General features: G+C 39.2%; 1 long non-coding RNA gene across 1 annotated transcript; it reads left to right on the forward strand.

Annotated features, from left to right (window-relative positions):
* The first annotated feature begins 1,506 nt into the window (after positions 1–1,506).
* Positions 1,507–7,041, forward strand: LOC121037546 (uncharacterized). Its single transcript, XR_005793820.1, has 3 exons — positions 1,507–1,659; positions 4,951–5,137; positions 6,777–7,041. It is a non-coding gene; the product is annotated as an uncharacterized LOC121037546 (long non-coding RNA).
* Positions 7,042–11,646: the final 4,605 nt, after the last annotated feature.

Genomic DNA, 11,646 nt, shown 5'->3' on the forward strand with positions numbered 1-11,646 from the left:
TTGAGCAGACATCTCTTGGTGAGTATTTTGTGTGTGATGGTACATGAGCTTATTTCTTACTTGTCTGTCATTTGGCTTCTTTCTCCCTTCCTTTCATTTGCCTCCAAGTAGGGGTTTGGGTTTGTTGCCTTAGCCATTTGCTTGCTTAAGAAAGGCTGACTAGGAAGCCCTTTGGTTCAGTTGGTGAAGCCCCAACTTTTAGAGAGGAACTAACACCCACAGAGGTTCTCTGGGCTTCATTTGGTTTGTTTGTTGCTACAGTTTTGGGTATCTTTGGATAAAACCAGCCATGTTCTAAGTGGAAAATAGGAAATGACAATTCAATCCCCAAATGCAGCTCTTTTGACTGTATTCTCCAAAGTTGAGCAATGTTTAGTTATAAACCTATAAAAACAAAAAATATGACATTCTTTTGCAACACTTCTTGGCCCATATTTGTTAGACTCTGGAGAAAAATAGCCAATTAACACATCCGTAACTCATAATACCATGCTACAATGAGATTTGTTTTATAAAAGGGAAAAATAGGATGACATACCTTATGTTCCATCTTTTATGATTTCAGAATATCAGAATAAGCCAGCTCAGGAAAAATGTAAAGTTTTACTCCAATAGCACAGTGACACTCTGAAGTATGTGCTACCCAATCCTAACCAGGGAAAAGAGGATGTTTTGATTAGTTTATTGAATTAAATCCCCATATAGCTCCTCCACTCTATGGAGGTGACAGAGTGCCTGTCCCTGCCCAGCAGCCCTAGTCCTAAAAACTTGAGCCCCAACAAGGCCCTGCACCAGTACCTTCTGCCTTGGGGGACCAAGCGGTAGGAATGGTCTTTTCTTCTCATTCCCTACAGGGTGCTCAATTTGATCAGCGAGCCACTCATTCCTAAGGAGGGCAATATACGCTAAGGTAAGTCCCACTTGGAGCTTTGATGGCAGGGGACAACCTTCAGGAAAGATTTAGATCCACTCTCCATTCTCTGCCTTGTATCTGTTTAATTGAATAAGCAATATGACTATAGAAATGACTTCAAGAGGATGAAAAATTTGTTCTCATCTATTTTGCCACCCATGACCTCACTTGGGCAGATGTACAAAATTGATTAATCACTCTCCTTACTTCTGAGGAACACTATATGGTGCTAAAAAAGCTAGGGAAGAAGCAAATTGGCTGCTGCTGAAACCCCCAATCACCCCCTAAATGCTGATGCCATAATGGTTCTTCCTAACATGGATCTCAACAATGCAGACAAAGGGAAGCTCAAATACTATTGGGTTTGTATTGTAGTTGGATTTTTAAAAAGGGGCCCCAAAACGAAGAACAAAAAAGTTTAAAAAAAAGCTCAAGAAGTTAAGCAAAAACTTCAGAATTTGAAAAAAAAATTGAGATATCTGAGGCACCAGAAAATTTAAAAATGGGCAATGTTTATCAGGCAAGGTGACACAGACATTCAAAAGAAACTCCACAAGTTAGAGGATTCATTGGGAATGCCTGTATTACTGTTGGTTAAAATTGCTTTTAATGTTTTTGACAGCAGAAACCAAGTGCAACAAAGAAAAAATCACTGAAAAGTGAAACAGCAGCCTATTTTGTTAGCTGTTGCCCTAATTCAAGGGAATCCAAGACCAGGGTCATTACAAGGATGAGATCAACCCAAGGTAAGAAGTTTGGGGTCTCATCAGTGACCCTACTGTAAAGAAGAGACCCATTGAAAGACAGAATGCCCAAGCTCATGAGCTCTCTTGAGGAGACAGAGCCCTCAGCTGACCACCAGATGGTCGAAATGTCAATAGTGACCTGGAATGAAGGGGCTTAAGGGTTCCTGTATACCTTGCAAAATCTGCCATCAAAAGGAACCCCAGGCTATAGTGACAAATAAGCTCATAGATGTTTTGGCTGATACTAGGGACGCCTATTCAGTACTAAATACCTGGCCCTCCTGGTATTTCAAATCAAACTATGGATGTAATGGGAGTTTCAGGAGAAGTATTGACTAAAACCTTTTATAACCACCCTGGACTGACACATAGGTCACATTCACCTTAAACATAATTTTCTATATATGTTGAATGCCCTACCCCTTCACTAGGTTATGACTTATTAACTAAACTGAAATGCTGAAGTTACTTTTGTACCTGGGTATATGGATATAAAGGTACCATCAGAGCAAGCTTGAGCCTTTCAAGTAATGTTACTCCATCAAGGTGGAAAAGTCATATCAGAGCTGCCTGAAGACGTCATTGAAAATGTAAGATTGGATATTTGGGCAGATAGCAAGCCAGCAAGAACAAAACTGGCAATATCCATACATGTTAAATTTCATGATGGGCTTAAGATTCCAAACCTCAGACAGTGCCCCTTAAAGGTACAAGCTAAAATGAACATCAACCCATTCTCTCGCCCTTCTTGGAATTTGGTCTCACTTGTCCTTATCACTATACAATACACCTATTTTATCTGTACAAAAACAAAGCACCCAAGACTTGATTTGTGCAAGATTTAAAAACCATTAACCAGGGGCGCCTGGGTGGTGCAGTCGGTTAAGCGTCCGACTTCAGCCAGGTCACGATCTCGCAGTCCGTGAGTTCGAGGCCCACGTCAGGCTCTGGGCTGATGGCTCGGAGCCTGGAGCCTGTTTCCGATTCTGTGTCTCCCTCTCTCTCTGCCCCTCCCCCGTTCATGCTCTGTCTCTCTCTGTCCCAAAAATAAATAAAACGTTGAAAAAAAAAAACCCAAAAAACAAAAAACCATTAACCAAATTGTAGTAGATATTCATATGGTGGTACCCACTCCACATACTATTAACAACTTTGGGGACATTCAGTGGTTCATTGGAGAGGATTTAAAAGATGCATTCTTTTGCATCCCTCTCAGTCCAGACACCCAAAACTAAGAATAAGCAGCAACATTGTGGGGCAACCTTTCCTCAAGGCTTTAAGAACTCCCCTCCAACACTGGGGGGAAATATTAGCCAAAGAGTAAAAGGGCCACCAGTTTCAATGAGGAACCCTTTTTACTTGGTTTTTGGTTGCTATCAAGACTAGAAAATAGTCTCACCTCAAAACATGATTTTGACCCCAAACTTTTGGTTACTGACTACCTATTCAGTGTTTTTTTCCCTCCAATATCTATCTGTTAAATAGCCGGGCTATGAAATGTCACAGAGAAAAATGAATCTTAAGGAAAGCATTACCACTACTCAAATACAGTCACGTACATTCTACTGTATCTCGATTCCCAATTTTGAACTCCTTGGTAAACCCCTGTATGAAGTAATTAGAGGTAGAGGAAATGGGCCTCTTAATTCTGAAGAATGCCATAGGCATTCCAAGTTACTGAAGAGAAGCTATTTAAAGCTTCCACTTTAGGCCTTCCAGAAAGTATTTTATTTGTCCATGAGAGGCAAGAGATCAATCTGGGAGTTCTAACTCAGAATTGGGAGAACATAAAAGTAACTATTGTGTATTTTTCAAAACAATTGTACCTAATAACGAAGGGATGGCCTGTGTGTTTGAAAGCAATAGTGGCCCCTGTGAAGTATTATAAGCAGCAGAAAGATTTGCTTTAGGGTAGCCTGTCATACTGCAGACTCTACATTATGTACTGGCTCACTTCTGAAAGATAAGGCAAATATCAGGCTATCCTACTGAACAATCTCAATTTTAGTTTGAACGTAGTGCCTTTGTTCCCTACTAACTCTGAGAGACCCACACATGACTGCATACAAATAATTAAAAAAAGTTTCTTCCAGCCATTCCAATTTAATGGATCTACTTGTGGAAAAACCCTACCTTGCAATATTCTCAGATGGGAATTTTATTGAACAGGTACAATAAAAAATTAGCTATGCAGTAGTGACCCATCAACAGACACTGGAAGTTCAGAAGCCTTCCCTTCAGGTACCTCTGCTCAGAAAACTGAGATAGTATCTCTCATAAGAGCCCTCTAGGTTCAGGACAAGAGAGTGACTATTTTTATTGACTCTATATGTGCTTTTTCAGTGGTTTACACACATGGATCCATCCAGAAGAAAATGGGTTAACTATAGAAAATAGAAAAATTATGCAAAAGAGATTTTACAATTATTGAAGGCTGTTTGAGAACCCAAGGAGGTAGCTATTGTCTACTGCTGAGGAGACCAGAAATCAAACTGCTTGGTTGTACCAGGGAACAGTGATGTAGATCAAGCTTCCAAGCTTAAACATCTTACAAAAGTGATAATTAGTCATTCACGAAAGCACCCGTTATAGGTGAGATGCTACTCTCCAATGGATCCTAAAGTATACTGTGGGTCCCAATCTTCAGAAAATATTTAAGTGATAGTCCAAAATCTACTAAAAAACCTTTCTGCTAAAAAAACCAAAAATGTAAGTCTGGGCTCCCACCAATTCTAAAAGGTATACCCTCTACAGGCAGTGATTTTGTAACAACACTGGCAAACAGACTTTACCACAGTGCCAAAACAACAGGTAATTTTCAATATTTGCTAGTATTTGTAGATACTTTTGCAAGTTGAGGTGAAGCTTTCTCATGCATTTAGAGAAGGCCTCCAAAGTTGTCAAGAACAAAATTATTCCTAAATTGGATTACCACTAACAATGCAGAGTAACAATTGAGTGGCATTTGTGGTGAAAGTACAGTGCCTTGGATTTTCAATGGAAATTACACACTTCCTGGAGACCCCAACTGACTGGGAAAACAGAAAGTCCATACACTTAAAAAATATTTGGCACAATTAACTTGGAAAATGCCCTGCTTCTGGCTAGAGTAGCCCCTACAAGTAAGGTTGGTTTAAGATTTTATGGACTGTCATAGGTTAGACCCTTTCTACAGTCTTTTCATGACATAGGAATTCTTGATGTGGCTTAAATTAGGAAACTGGATACTATCAGGTGCATTTAATCTTTAGGAAATACGCTAACTACTATATATAAATTTGCTTCCTATAGGTTGATATACCCTACAGATGTGCTCTTGCACCACTAAATCCCAGAGACTTGGTGTTATTGAAGATTGGGAAGAACAGGCACCCAGAAGAGCAACTCTAACCTCCTTGAACAGGACATTTTGAGGTGTCATTGACTACCTATTCAGTAAAACTCAAGAGTATTAAGCCATGGATTCACCACACCCAAGGTAAGCTGGATCCACAAGAATTCACAGGTCGCCTATACACCGTCAGCAAGGAAAACATTGGAAAGAACTGTGCTTGCACCAGAAAACTTCTGATGTACCTGAAATAGCTATTTAGTATAGCTGGTTGGAAAGGAGCAATCTATGGTAAGTAAAAAATAACCTTCTCATCTACGAATAACTTATACATTATGAAAGGTATTCTTTTTTTGCATTGCATTTTCCTATTGTTTACAAGTTCTTGTGCTTGGGAAGATCTAGGATTTCTCAAACTTTGGCCAAGGCTGGCAATCCTCCTCACTGTTGGATATGTCACCCTAAGGCACAGTGTGTGACCACAGCAACCCAATAGTGATGCCTATCATCAACTTCTTTTTGGTCTCTAAGTTTTCAATACATCCAAATTGACAAACTACATTAGCATATAGGGTCAGATTAATTAAGTTGGCTTTCCTCACTGTTGCCATCTCTCATTTTAACTATGCCAAAATATTGGCTCCTCGCATTCAATAATTGGGATCCACCCCAAGAAGCTTGAAACAGTTAATAACTTCACCTCCTGTAAAAACAATTGAAACGTTTTTCCTTTCACCACCTTCCAGAGACTTTGTGGAAACACTCTTAACAAACGTTGCTCATCTGATTCTGCTCCTCTTGGTACAATACTGACAAATAAAAAACCTGGCCCCATGGGACCCCCACATCTTCTCCTCTCAGTTACGCAAAACTTAATCATACCTATTGGTTCCAAATGGTACCTTTAGTGATTTCACAGAACAAAAGTATTGAGCCTCCTGAATTAACAGAAACACTATGTGCACCTCAGGTTACTTTTATGACTAGGAATATAAACACTTCCCTTGGGAATATGAACTTTTAAATGGCTGGAGCATGGGAAGCACTTGTCTTTTAGGACTTTTGGTCACCCCTTTTAGATATTATAATTCTGTAAAGTCAGTCATTTGACTGTTTTTCTGAAACTGTTTTATAGGTTAAAGTGAGAATACTACAAAACATTCTCATTATTTTTCCAGCAATCAGGAGGAAAAAATTTGGTACATATTTGGGAGACCATTACTTCCATGGTGGAGAATTATATCATGTGAACATATAAGTAGAAACCTTTCAAACTTTTGGAATCATAGTGAATAACGTTGCCCAAATCATACATGGAAGCCCAACAAAAGGCCTTCGACTCTTTGGCTAGAGTAATTTTAAATAACAGAGTAACTTTTTATTTTACCAAAACAAGGAAGTTTTTGTGTAGTGGCTAATTCATCACAACGTACACGTACTAATATTCCCTCGGAATTTAAAATTCCTCTTGACAAAGTAAGACAAGTTACTTGGTTACAAAAATCTCCCCTAAAGTCCAAGAATAGACTTGGACTGGTTTTTAGGGATATTTTCCTGGATTCCCCCAAGAAATTAGGAATATTCACATGAAATAATCTTAGTAAAACTGACTTAACTCTCCTTCTTTGCAACTTAATCATAAAATGTGCTATAAAATATTGTACTGAAACTGTTAACCAAAGAATCAGTAATGCAAAATATTGGGTTTTAACCTAAAAATAAGGAATATTTCCTAATGAGTGCAAAAAGTCTCATTTATCTAAGTCTGATCTTTACCTTCTTTTAGCAGGAAGGAGCTAGAGCCACCATGATCCCAATTTCCTCAAGAACGAGGAATAACAAAAAGACAGTGGGGACTCAAATCAGTAACCAAAGAGTTAGTGGAACTAAGAAGTGCAACTACAACTTTTTACCAAAATCAGCTTGTTCTCAAAATGCTGTCTGCCACTGAAAGGGTGGGCCTACGCCGGCCAACTCCATCTTGTTCTGTGTCCTTCACCTTGACCACACCTCCTCCCCTTGAGCAACCTCCCCCTCACCTGCCTAACAGGACTCGGACCCTTCCCCAGCCAATTGGCTGAGGCCATAGCCATTACCTCACCAACTGCCCCTAGATCCCTATAAAACCTTTGTGTTTTTGAAACTCGCTCTCTCTCCCTGGTATCTCACTGCTGCGTCAGCGCAGGTAGGGGATTGAGCTCGAGCTAGCTCGAATAAAGGCTCTTTTGCTTTTACATCGGACTCGGCTCCTTGGCGGCATTTGGGGATCATGAATTCTGGGCATAACACCACCATGTTTCTGTAAGATAACAACATTCTTGCCTGACACCATGATAACAAAATAATGATTTAGTTGTTTTGCAGAGACTCAGGCCTTGACGAAGAAACTGGCCAGAACCAGTCAGGACTACCAATTTTTTCTTTGAGCATGTGTAAGTATCTCATGGATGGACTTCTGATGTATAGGAGCCTAAAAATCCACCCTTGGATCATGCCATGGATGCCATTTTCTGGTCATGGATCACATTGCAACGTATGCAGAAGATCTGTGCAAACAGCGACAAAAAAAATGACTTTGAACCTCTCTCAGTAACTTCCTTTATCTGATTTTATTGTTTATTTAGAGAGAAAATCTTAAACAGGATCCACACTCAGCACGAGCCTGATACGGGGCTTGATCCCATGACCTTGGGATCACAACCTAAGCCAAAATCAAGAGTCACATGCTTAACTAAAAACAAATAAACGGAGGGGCACCTGAGTGGTTCAAAGTCTTGTAGCTCTTCTCTCCTGTACCCAGATTCTTTTGCCTTTAAATATCCCTCATTCTACCCCTATAGGGAAGCAGGTTTGGGGCTTGCTCTTCCATCTCCTCATTTGGCTGTCTCTCAAACCCTTTCCTTGCTGCACATTGGGCAACTAAAGTGGAGTTCAACTAAATATACAGTAGGCCCATGTGGAGAATAAGTTTAAGAATTCCCTGGGCTTACACCGATGAGTTAACAAGGAATAAAGAATTAGAAAGCCATAGGATGCTTACATCCAAGCTTGGGCAAACCAGATTAGGTAAATAAGTACAGATAGGTTGGGACAAAGGTATACGAAGTAAACAAAATTAGGTATTCGGGGTAGAAATGCGCCCCGCCCCCCCCCCCCAATTTAGTACAATAGCAGAAAGCTGCTTTCACAGGAAGAAAGGACCAAATTAGGTAAACAGGTAAATAGGGCTTATAGACCCCTTAGAGGTGAAGTCCAGAGCAGAGCTAATTAGCAAAAGAACCATACCTTGTTGACGCTGAGGTAGCATGCTCTTTCTTGTCCCCTAGGCCAGTTTAGGGAAACAGAGGTGGTGCCTCATATCTGCCATAAACAACCCTCTGCCAGGCACCAGGATTTTGTTTTGTATAAACCCAAACCCCTAAGACCACGTATCTTCAAAACCCCCTTTTCCTCATGCCCATGAGGTAATCTTCAGTTTCACTGTCTCTTTGTGCACGTCCATCACCATGTTTGTAAGCCTTCTGATCCTAATAAAAACAGAGCAAGGATCCTGGGGCTCATGTCTTCTTCCCAACATTAGCTATCTCTTGCATTTTAATCCTGCATCCCGCTTTCTTGCTGGACAAGAAAGAACTCTAGACCCAGTGTCTATGACAGCCCCAAATGTAAAGTGAAGAGGCTAAGACTTATTTTACAATTATGTAAAGAAAGTGAAGTGGCTTTCCCTCCACCCTGTGGAGGGTGGATGCCTTGAAATCCCACCAGTTCCTCTACTTGAGACACTTTCTCCAAAGTTACAGAATACAAATGCAGATTATGAAAGGTAATTTATCACTCCAAAAACACCCAATACTTCTTTGAGTAATCAAGTAGAGTGGGAACCAGCAAAGGTGAATTCTAAATGACAGAATACTGGGAAGAAAAATGGAAACACCGATGTTCAGAGATTAGAGGAGAGCAGGCATAAATGCTATATTTTTGTTACAGCATAAGCAAATCAGGTCACAGAGGATGAGGCCAGGGCTCTATGGAGAAAGGTGCCAAGAAAGAACATAAAGAGATGAAACCAACATTGAATACAAACATAATGTACAATTTTGTAAGCAGCAAAACCATGTTATAGAAGAGCATCTCATAATCTGGGATTTTAATAAAGATGCATTAAGTGTAAAAAGTTGATATAAATGGAAAGTTTGTATGAAAGTATGAAGCAAGCTGTCAGGAGACCTTTGACAATTTGAATAAAAATTAATTGGATAAATATGTGTCTCTCCTTCATTTGAAATAGATATGTATAGAGATTTAAGCATTTATTTTTTTTTCTGAGCTTTTTTGGTTTTAATCTCAGTATTGAGAGAGTCACAAGAATGGAAGGTCCTCACTTGCAGAGATTAATGATTTACTACTGCTACAAGCGCAGTAAGAGTACCCATTCTCAAGAGCACTGCCTGATCCTGAATGATCATCTAGATCCCACGAGACTTTTTGGGCTCATAGAAGCTTTTTAGCTTTGTTTTTCCTGACATTAAAGAATTTTTAAGTATTCCTGTATGGCCAGATGATGGTGCTAAGGTTTCTTAACTTGCCATAAACCCTCAAGTTGCTCTCTCCCCTCATTCCAAATTCCTGAGTGAATCTCTGGTTCATATACCAATGTCTTAACATTGATTTTGAATCAGTTACTCAGACTCTATAGATATATGGAATACAGATATAGAATATATAGACATATGATATGTAGATAAGTCTTACAGATGGAGAGACAGATCTCAGATAATTAAATAGCAAGTGTTGATAAGGACATGATACATTGAGAATTAGTAGGGAGAAATGTAAATCGGTCCAAAGACTTTGGAAACTAATTAGACATTACTTCCACTTTTGGGTATGTACATTCTGAATAAACTTGCATCGGTGCACCACCCCCCCCCCCCAAATACATGGAAACAAATGTTTGTAGCACACCATCTAAAAGAAAATTCTAGAAACCAAATTTCCAGTAAAAGGAGAATGTATACTAAACTGAAGTGTATTTTGAAAAAGTTTTGGGAATAAATCAAGTATAGCTACATGCATCAACATGAATAAATTGTGTCAACAATATTGCTTGAAAAAATTAAGTCACAATAGAATACAGACTCTAACAGCATTTATATAAAGTTCAAAAACACTAATATATTTCATATGGAAATACTTAGATACGTTTCTTAAGAGAATGATAAACACATGCTCAAAATAGTGGTTGTCCCTGTGGAGAATTGAGGAATATGATCAGGGAGGGACAAAATGTATCAATAGTATTCTGTTTTTAAGCTGTGGTGAGTACACATGTGGCCTTTTGATTATCTTTTATAATGTATAAATATGTTCCTATCTATAAATATGTCCCTATACTATAAATAAATAAATATATGTATGTATATATATATGTATATATATATATATATATACATATATATATATACACACACACACATATATATGTATACATACACATATATATATATAGTGTATTTCAAAAACAGATTTAGGAAATTAAAGTTAAAAATTTTTAAATTGTATCAGAAATCTCTGCTTTGACAGAAAACATGAATAGACACTTCTCTAAAGAAGACATCCAGATGGCCAACAGGCACATGAAAAGATGTTCAACGTCACTCCTCATCAGGGAAATACAAATCAAAACCACACTCAGATATCACCTCACACAGTCAGAGTGGCCAAAATGAACAAATCAGGAGACTATAGATGCTGGAGAGGATGTGGATAAATGGGAACCCTCTTGTACTGTTGGTGGGAATGCAAACTGGTGCAGCCACTCTGGAAAACAGTATGGAGGTTCCTCAAAAAATTAAAAATAGACATACCCTATGACCCAGTAGTAGCACTGCTAGGAATTTACCCAAGGGATACAGGAGTACTGATGCATAGGGGCACTTGTACCCCAATGTTTATAGCAGCACTCTCAACAATAGCCAAATTATGGAAAGAGCCTAAATGTCCATCACCTGATGAATGGATAAAGAAATTGTGGTTTATATACACAATGGAGTACTACGTGGCAATGAGAAAGAATGAAATATGGCCCTTGGTAGCAACGTGGATGGAACTGGAAAGTGTTATGCTAAGTGAAATAAGCCATACAGAGAAAGATACCATATGTTTTCACTCTTATGTGGATCCTGAGAAACTTAACAGAAACCGATGGGGGAGGGGAAGAAAAAAAAAGAGGTTAGAGTGGTAGAGAGCCAAAGCATAAGAGACTCTTAGAACAAACTGGGGCGCCTGGTGGCTCAGTCGGTTAAGCGTCCGACTTCGGCTCAGGTCACAATCTCGCCGTATGTGAGTGAGTTCGAGCCCCGCATCGGGCTCTGTGCTGACTGCTCAGAGCCTGGAGCCTGTTTCAGATTCTGTGTCTCCCTCTCTCTCTGACCCTCCCCTGTTCATGCTCTCTCTCTGTCTCAAAAATAAATAAATGTTAAAAAAAAAATTAAAAAAAAAAACAGAACAAACTGAGGGGATGAAGGGTGGGTGATGGATATTGAGGAGGGCACCTTTTGGGATGAGCACTTGGTGTTGTATGGAAACCAATTTGACAATAAATTTCATATATTGAAAAAAAATAGAAATCTCTGCCTTGAACTGAAAAAAAATAT

Source organism: Herpailurus yagouaroundi, unplaced genomic scaffold, assembly GCF_014898765.1.
Source record: "Herpailurus yagouaroundi ecotype Mexico unplaced genomic scaffold, PumYag 163, whole genome shotgun sequence".
Taxonomy (NCBI): domain Eukaryota; kingdom Metazoa; phylum Chordata; class Mammalia; order Carnivora; family Felidae; genus Herpailurus; species Herpailurus yagouaroundi.